We start from the raw sequence: 9,607 nt of genomic DNA on the forward strand, positions 1-9,607 counted from the left end.
TCCAATTTAAAATACTTTGACACTGCAGAAATTTTTGCCACTTATTCGGTCATAGTGATGAACCTCCACAGAATGATCAGTTGAACCTACAGCCTCCTCAGCTTAACAGAGCTTTATAATGAGTTTAAGCTCATTGTTTGGCACCTCTACTGTTTTGGTTGTTATTTCCATATTAACTTAAAGGTGATGATATGTCAATATTGTGTTCACAAGTTGTTTCTGCTGCCCCCAAGTGGCCAAAAAAAATGTAGTACCTCTATCTTTGTGAGGAGCAGTATTAGTTTAATAGCGAGTCAGGATGTTTCTCAAAAGTGAGAACAGTTTGTGTGCTCTTTACACCTTCATAGTGCTGTTAAAGACTTGATTTAAGGGTTAAGTTTAGAATTAGGGACTATATTTATCTATGTAGAGATGGTATACATGTAGCATTGGCTGGATGTCACGGTGGCTCATTTCTAGAGTTGATGCCAACATCTCAATTTTCGGTAAACTTGGGTTTTAGCTGGATTTTAAATAGCAAAGTGTTGACTTTAAGAATATTAAAGTCTTATTGCCAAATTCAGACAATAAATACAAATGTAAAGCTTGTAAAAACATGACAAGCTGGCAGCAACAACTTGCCAGCCACACTCTCCCTCCCTCTAAGCAGGACTATCCCTGAAATTATGAATGAAGTCTTATCGTTATCAAGGCACGGTCCATCTGATTTCATATAAACAAAGTCTGGCTTTCCCTCTTAGAACTCACTGGGTCTACACTGGCAACCCGCATAAGCTATTCTAAGCGGCTTGGCATTGCACATCAAAATATAGCGTTTAAATGTTTAAACTTTGTCAATGCAGACATGCTTGGTTAGATTCTCCATGATTTAATCATTAAGTTGATTTTACATAAAACGTGAGCACCTAAATATAATTCATTCAGATTTACCGGCAAAGTAAACAAGACAAATTGGGGTAAAAAAGTGGTACACTTTACCCCAAGTCGGTCATAAACGCTGAGTATGTGTCAATTCCTTGATTATTTATACCCCTTTAGTCAGTAGGAATCAAAAGGGTTTTCATGAAATGAATCCAGGTTAAGAACAATGGGCCTCATTCACTAAGCATTCTTAAAAAGAAATTTCTTCGAAAAACCCTCATACAGTTTTCAGGAAGTTGATGACATTCACCAGTGTTTGCTTATTCAGGACTTGTTCTAAGATAAGAACAGAATCAAATAAAACCTTTGTTCACATCCGTTAGGAATACAGCCACCATGCCATCTAATAATTAGTGATTGATCACGCCAGAAAATATCACCGGCAGGCTGGACAAAAAGTGACAAAGCAGCGTTCTGAGTAAGTTATGAATACTTAAGTTTGTGTGAAATTGTTCACGATCACCTTCACCTCCTCTTCCTCTCTCTCTCTGTCTCTGCCTCCCTCTGAACACCAACACATTGGAGAATTTTGGGGTAGAAGAACACATCATGAATCTGATGTAGACTTTAGTTGGGACTTTTCTTGGGAACAAATTTGAGAAAAAACTTAGAAGGATATTGGTGAATAAGACCCAATGTTGTGTGGAGTCCATTGCTTTCTGTCTATTTGTTTGTCAACTAGAATAATGTTCTTCCAGCATAAACAATATTTTCTCTTCTTCCTGCACCGTATTGTTGGGGATGCTTATTTTGGTTACTTGCTGGCTGCAAAATTAAAGTGTCCTGAAGCTTTCTGTGTCTTTTCACCCCAGGACAGCCCCTGGAGTGCTGCATACGCTTCCAGTTGGGAAGGCCAATGGGCTCTGTCATGGAACTTTGCAGCCACCATACTGTAAAATTCAAAGGCCTTTTTCTAAATCTCAAGGCTGGTGTATTGTATTTTGCTCAATATTTAGAGTTTGTGTGTCTCTGGGTCATTGTGACCAAAAATGACAGAGCAAGTCACATATTTTGTCAATGATGGTCCTCACAAGAAGAGCATAAGATCTCCTCAGCTGAGTGTTGCTCTGTAAAGTGAAGGCTTGTTTGCTGCCTGGCTTCTATCAGCTCCAATCAGCTGATAGAGATAAAAACAAACACACATTTGCAGCATATCAACGAAGAACACGGAGTCCATATGGAGGAACACCAAGTCTCTGTTTAACTGACTCTGTAAATGTACCATTAGACAGGGTTATTTAATCTGATAGATGTTAGACTGAACCCACTGATGTATGTAAACACACAGAAGAAGATACAATGACAGTTTATCCTGACTGATATGCCAGATCAGTTCAGGACATTTATATTCATTACTGCATAGATTCAAGTCCAAGATTAGATCATTGTTATGTATACTATATGACATTTGAATAAATAAAAAGACAGCTACAGACAGGTTATTTAGGTCTTGGGAACACAGACAATACACTGGCATTTCCACCTGCTGTTTTGGTTTGTGTATGTGCAGTAGGACAGAGTGCAAGAGGACAAAGTCCAGGAGGGCTGGCTGGAGTTGAATATAGATCAGAGGGTGTGGTGATTAATAAATATGCTATCAGCCTATCACATCACTGCACTCATCACCCTAAAACTGCTGCTCCGATCACAGTGTAGTACCATAACAAACAACAAATTAAGAGTGGGCTTCTCCAGAAAATTATAAATCATATATTTATTGGATGTAGCAGAGTAGCACAATGTGAACACACAGGACTAAACATGTTTTTGACGGTTAATTTGTATATTAGCAACACAAATAATGACCAAAAAAAGGTGTTGAAGCCAGATCTCATGTTGTCGTCATCTTTTTGCAATACGCCGTTTGCAAGGTCATTTATTTTAAGAATAAAACAGGACATGCAGAAAAACCTGCAAAGAACATTGGGTAGGATGTCATTACACACAGGATTAATGAGGCCTGGTAATCAAACCAAATTATAACCAATCAGTTTGATGTGTGTAGAGGTGTGTGTGTGGTTATATGAGCCCAGTCTCACTCCGAAGCCGTCGAAATCCAGCGCATGGGCAGTGACTTGTGGCATAAGAAACCAATGAAAAAAGAGGTCCTTTAACATCAGCATAATATGCTGCCAGTTGCTGTTATAGTTTAACGGCACCTGGTGGCATCAGGGGGGAATGCGATCGCACAAGGACGAAAGTTAAGGCAGCGAAAGTCCGAGTGGGGTGGGCCCGGAAGGGGTGGTGGATGGGTCCAACAAACACCAACTTTCACCTGAGAGGGCGGTGTTCGCGTCCCATATGACTCTAAAGCCAAACCCTGTTCTTTTATCCCTAAACCTAACCATGTGTTTTTGTTGTTGAAGAAAAAAAAACACGCTAATTCGTGGTGTTGTACAAATGGATTGCATTTATTTTGAAAGAGACAGTACGTAAAAGGTGAATTTCCTGTAAAAACCAAAGTGTATTTTGAAATAAGACAATGCATGTAACTGGCAGAACCTGACACGGTGTCCCAGATCGTCAACAACCAACGCTCTCAGGGTACCTTTCAAGTCGTATGTGGATGTGGAAAGCCCATGACCAAAAGGTCAATACGTGACGAGGTCGAATTAGGATGTGTTGGTTAAACTGTAGCAGCCTGGTGTCATTTTCATGAAGATAAACACAATAAACATCCAGAAAATCATCTAAATTTGATGACAATCGATAGATCATTTGTACCTGTCCTTTAGAACGATACACAAAAGTGCGTCTTATCTGACTCCCCAATCAACGGGATGTCATCACTCGTCCATGCCCACGTGAGTAAGTGCTTTGTTAAGGTCAGGGATGACCGCAGTCATGAATAAAAGAAACCATTGCTAATGGACAAAGCAAACAAACAAACAATGGTCTGATGTTTTATTGTCTCATTCACCATTTGAACTTCCCCCTTTTGCAGATTCTGTCTCTCTTTGTCACCTGACTACCTTATTTGCTCTGGTCATAATTAATGAGGCTGCTAAAGTGATTTATTTTGTCCATTTTCTTTGGAGGACAGACTCCAAATCTGTGGCCCAAATCTACTCCTTAATTTTTTATTGCAAGCGAAGGTCTTTTTTCACTGCACCCCCTGCCTCCAGACAGCCTGTGCACATCTCTGCAGGACGGGTTATGTTTAGTGTGAGATACTCAGCATCTGCTAAATGTTGTTTACATGCAGGAGGTCAGGTGACCTTCCTCTGGCATCAGTTGGACATACTAAAGATACTGGATAGCCATGTTTTAATAGATGGGAACGATTTGGTGGCCAGGGAGGGAGTTTGGGGGGAGTGGAGGAGGAGAAAGAGAATATATGTGAAAGGCTAATCAGCTCAAGTTCTGTCTGCTGCTTCATATTTTTCCCCGGCGTTTAGCTCCAGTGGCAGAGATCTGTTCAAAGAGGCATAATCAAGGTGTTGAAAAGAGACAGGAGGGTTAGCAGGACTTCATTATAAAAGTCTGGGCAGAGAGCTGAGCACTGTAGCCAGTTTTAGCATGAATTATGAGCTGACTGAGGCTTTGGTACTACGTGACAGGCTTTCCCTGGTTATAATGTGACTTTTTAAAACTGTTACAAGCATCACATCAATGGATCATTACTTGAGACAGTGTAAGTTTAAAAGAAATGAGATCATAGCCACTGAGGCTGACAGCCTGTCACCTCGATTTTATGGTCTACAACTAGGTCAGGTTTAAACAGTAAACCTGCTTAATCGCTTCATAGCACCAAACAAAAGAGGGCACTGATCTTTCGGAGCAAACAGAGATACACATACCAGAGCTGATGGACAAAAGATCTTTATAGCCCACTGTTTTTAATTTTGGATTCGGTGACAGCTGAACCATGAGGTGCTTTAAAAGTAATCCATAAAATTCGTCATTCGTGTAATCATTCTCTATAACTGCTTATCCTGTTAGGGGTTGCAGGGGGGAGATACAGACAACCAGCCACGCTCACAGTCACACCTACGGGCAATTTAAAGTCACCAATCAACCTAACCTGCATGTCTTTGGACCGCGGGAGGAAGCTGGAGAACCCAGACAAAACCCACACTGACACAAGGAGAACATACAGACTTTGCAGAAAATGTTTGAAATCCTCTTACACCACATTCAGTCACACACTGGTGGCCGAGGCATTGTAACATGGGGGTCTATGAGGATTGACTCACTTTTGGAGCCAGCCTCAAGTGGCTGTTCAAAGAACTGCAGTTTTTGGCACCTCCACAGTGGCTTCAGTTTTCAGAGTTGGAGGTTGCAGCTTCTTTTTAGCACAGCAAAAAGATGAATACATTAGTTTCTGATTGTGCGAGATAGTGCAAAGAAAGATGGACAAAAAAAGCTTGTCTTAATCTTGCTTCATTTTGGCCTCAGGTTCAGCTTTGGTGAAATTTGACACGTTGCGCCGTTGACCAAGAGCAACCCATTGGGGAGGCAGCTGCTTTGAGGTTGTTGGTGCCTGTTGTGGCAGCAACCAAAGAAAATGGTGGTGGACACCAGGGTTGAGAGAGGGAAGGCAGGGCTTTTGATTTACCAGTCCATCTACATCCCAACCCTCACTTACGGTCATGAGCTTGAGAAATTACCAGAAGAATGAGATCACGGATACGAGAAGCCAAAATGAGTTTCCTCCCAGGGGTGGCCGGGCTCAGCCCTTAGAGAAAGGGTAAGGAGCTCAGACATCCGGAGGGAGCTCGAAGTAGAGCTGCTGCTCCTTCATGTCGAAAGGGGTCAGTTGAAGTGGTTTGTGCATTTGATCAGGATGCTTCCTGGACGCCTCCCGTTAGAGGTGTTCTGGGCACATCCCGTTAGTAGGAAGCCCTGCGGCAGACCGGGAACATACTGGAGGGATTACATATCTTATCTGGTCTGGCAACGCCTTGGGGTCCCCCAGGAGGAGCTGGAAAATGTTGCTGGGAAGAGGGACGTCTAGGGTGCTTTGCTTGGCCTGCTGCCCTCACAACTTGGCCCTGGATAAGCAGATGAAAATGGATGGATGGATGCAATTTTATACATCTCTTTTTTTAAAGTATAAAACTAATACATATCCAAACCATAGTTAAACTTGTTCATAGTTGAATATCTGCACCGAGCCATCCGAACAAAAGCACGGCAATTGCTGCATGAACTGCAATTTTAAACTAGACAAAAGGGAAACCAATAAGTACACTTCTTTTCTGGTAAAGTAAAAAGCTGTGAGGCGTGGTTTGCTGTCACATATAAAGTATAAATCAAGGTAGATGGTGCAACTATGCAAAGTTATCTCTGCTTTTTTCTTAGCTGTCCATTTGGCTAGTTCACTGCTGTGCCAGCTAGTAGCCTTTAGTGTGCTAACTACAGCGTTGCATGGCTATGATTTCAATAACACATGAAGGACTTTCACTTGATCTTGGGAACTGATGTTACAGAAGAACCCTCCTCACTGACTGACTAATCGGCTCCTGACTCACTCAGCTAAATGGATAAAATGCGTTAGAGGAAAATCTAAATGGATGAGAAGTGGAGAAACTGAGCAGATTTTTGCATTACTCTCCCATCAGTGCAATGAGGAAGCAATGACGAAGCTAAAAGAGCTGCTTGTGTAACCGTTCTCGCTCCCGGCCAAGTCTTTTTTTCTCCCCCAAAACAGGTTGTTAAAGTCTGTAAATCTGTCGAGTCAAGCTCTGAAACTCCTCCAGACCACAAACGGGCTCTAAGAGTCAGCTGCACACAAAGACTGCTTCTTCACATCTGGAGCAGAAACAACAAGAGCTTGTATGGCTGTAAGTGTGTGTGTGTGTGTGTGTGTGAGTGTGTGAGTGAGTGAGTGAGTGAGTGAGAGAGAGAGAGAGGGAGAGAAAGAGAGAGAGAGAGCGAGTGTGTGTGTGTGTGTGTGTACGTGTGTGTTTGAAAAGACGCTTTCAACACAAGAAAGAGAAAAGGACAGTTGAAACAAATACCAGGGATTTTTTCTGACATTAATGTTTCCAAAACAAATAAAAGCACTTATCAAACTATCCAAACAAAACAACAATGAAGGATTTAGCTTTTCTTTTGTCTCTTGCATATTCTCTTCTAAAAGTAAAGACCAAAGACGGTTTATTTCATATGTTTTGTCATGAGTCAGCACCAATGCCGATATACAAACTGTGTGGCTTTGTGCATGTGCACATACAGTGTGATGCAAATACACAGTCTGTGTGTTGTTGTGTGTCAGTGTGCATGCACAATGAATGTCCCATTTATCCTCTGCAGGTGACTAACAATAAATTTGACTTATTTTGGCCGACACCTGTGGAGACTGAAGGGAGCAGCCTCAGAGGTCAGCTGAGGACGGCGGTCTGCAGGAGGATTTAACCACAGGGGGAAAATTGACTGCGACGTTTCAGACAGCAGGATCAGCAGTGTGTGGAGTTTAATACGGCCCCCTGTAGGAAAAGTGCCTCAATTTAAGGTCAGAATTTTCGGCCCTTTGCACAGCGGATAGCTGTCTCCAGATCGACAGATTTGAGTGTGTGACTTTGGATGTGCACCAGCAATCACCATCATTTACCTGTTACACCCATTATCATTGTGGGAAAGGGATGGTAATAGCACCAACCATAGCTGGACCACACCTTGACCTACATGTCTTGTATGAGGTTGTCTACAAAGTCAGTGAAGCAGACTGCTGCAGTTTTAACCATTACAGGATATAAAATGTGTCAATCCAAATCAAAAGCAACTTAGAACAATTTTACATCTTCTAAAGGAGAGCAATCAGGACAGTATGCAGTGTGGGGTACAGAAAACACGCCAACACACTGTTTTATAAGTATTGCATAAGCATTGAAATGTGTAGATCTGGTCATATTTAAAACGGCAATAATCATGTTTAAAGCAAGAAATAATTCACTTCCAGGCAGCATTCAGAAAATATTTTGTGACAGGGAGGAGGGTTGTAAGTTTTACTACTTTACTACTTACTCCTTTTCAGACACTGTTATCTTTGTCTTGTTTGCTTTTTATGATGTTTCTTTTTTTATTTGGTTGGAAATTTCATGAATTCAAAATAAATTAATTTCTACACAAAACTTTGCTATTTCGTTTTGATCCAGGCTCACCTCAGTATCCACCAGTATCTGGTGATGAACAGGAAAAAAACTACAAGACTTTAAAGGTAAAGACATATTTGCTCAGTTCCTCAAAAAAGTGACTATTTACAGTATTTGTAGATTCTGCAATAAGGAAAGTTCTAAGAAATTACTCACTGAAATAAAGTTGAGAAATAATCGCCTGCCGTGTCCGAAGCAATGTGTGTATTTTTGATTTGGCCATCAGGTGATGTAATAATCTGACCTGACGAGGATCATGTTACAGGAAGTGATAAAGCCTGCACCACAGGGTTTGTTTGACAGTAAAGATGAAACTGAATCATCACTCTGAAGGAAATTCCTGTGTTACTCTAACTGTCGCCTCCATTGTTTCTCTACCTGCCCGGGCCTCGGATCAATGCCTGAGTCAGGCTTTAGTATAGTTTGTCGTGCCTGACTGATTATCAGATATGAGGTGTGTTATTGTACACAAGACAATAACAGGAGTGCCCAGGGTAGGTAAAGTTAATGTTGCAATTGTAATAATTATAAAAAAGGTCAGACTTTTTAATTTCATGTCATTAAAATCTCGGTTGTGTCCAATTAGAAAACAGGTGAGACAATTACAAAACATCTTCATCAACTTCAGCCACAATAGTACTACAAACAATTATATTGATTTACGGAAATGTAATTATCCCATTGTTTCACTACTCATGTTTAATAATGCTGGTGTGGCAGTTGATATCATTTCCCATGAATCTGATTCACCACAGGAAATAAAATTTGAGGAAACAGTGGAGTGCCTGGCAGCGGCGGCGAAGGCTCGGTCCCCCAAGGTTTGGTGCTTGGTTCTAGTGATGAGGGTCAGGAGGTTGGAGTCAGTAGGGCGAAGTCGGAGGGCAAGGTTATTGAGGGCTTTGTAGGTGATGAGGAGGAGTTTGTACTAGATGTGGTATCGGACAGGGAGCTGATGAAGCTGTTTGAGGACAGGGGTGATGTGGTCTCTAGAGGGGGTGCGGGTGAGTAACCGGGCAGCAGAGCTCTGTATGTGTTGCAGTTTTTGAAGGCTGGTAGAGGGAAGACCTTAGAGAATGCTGTTACAGTAGTCGAGTCTGGAGGTTATAAAGGTGTGGATGAGTATTTCTGCAGTGGAGTGGGTGAGGGAGGTGCAGAGATGGGCAGTGTTGCGGAGATGGAAGAATGATGTCCTGGTGATGTTGCTGATATGGGGTTTGAAGGAGGGAATCCTTTCTAATCTAAGATGATAAATGCTACATTGCAGCTATCTTACACTTCAAAAAAAGAAGACAAGATATGTGAATGTCACTGAGAAACTTTTAATATACACTTGTTCTGACTTTCATGCCTGCAACATCTTACAAAGACTAGGAAAGTTCTGGAATGCTAAAATTGGTAACTGGTAACATATTAAAGAATCGTGATTGGGTATGAAAGGGGCATCTTAGAAAGACTCAGCTGTTTACACACACAAGGTTCAACACTTTGTGAAAAACTGCTGGGCAAATAGTGGGGATTTAACCATTTACAATCCAGAATATCATCAAAAGATTCAAATAATCCAGAGAAATCTCTGCATGTAAGGGGCA

Source organism: Epinephelus lanceolatus, chromosome 17, assembly GCF_041903045.1.
Source record: "Epinephelus lanceolatus isolate andai-2023 chromosome 17, ASM4190304v1, whole genome shotgun sequence".
In the NCBI taxonomy this organism is placed as follows: domain Eukaryota; kingdom Metazoa; phylum Chordata; class Actinopteri; order Perciformes; family Serranidae; genus Epinephelus; species Epinephelus lanceolatus.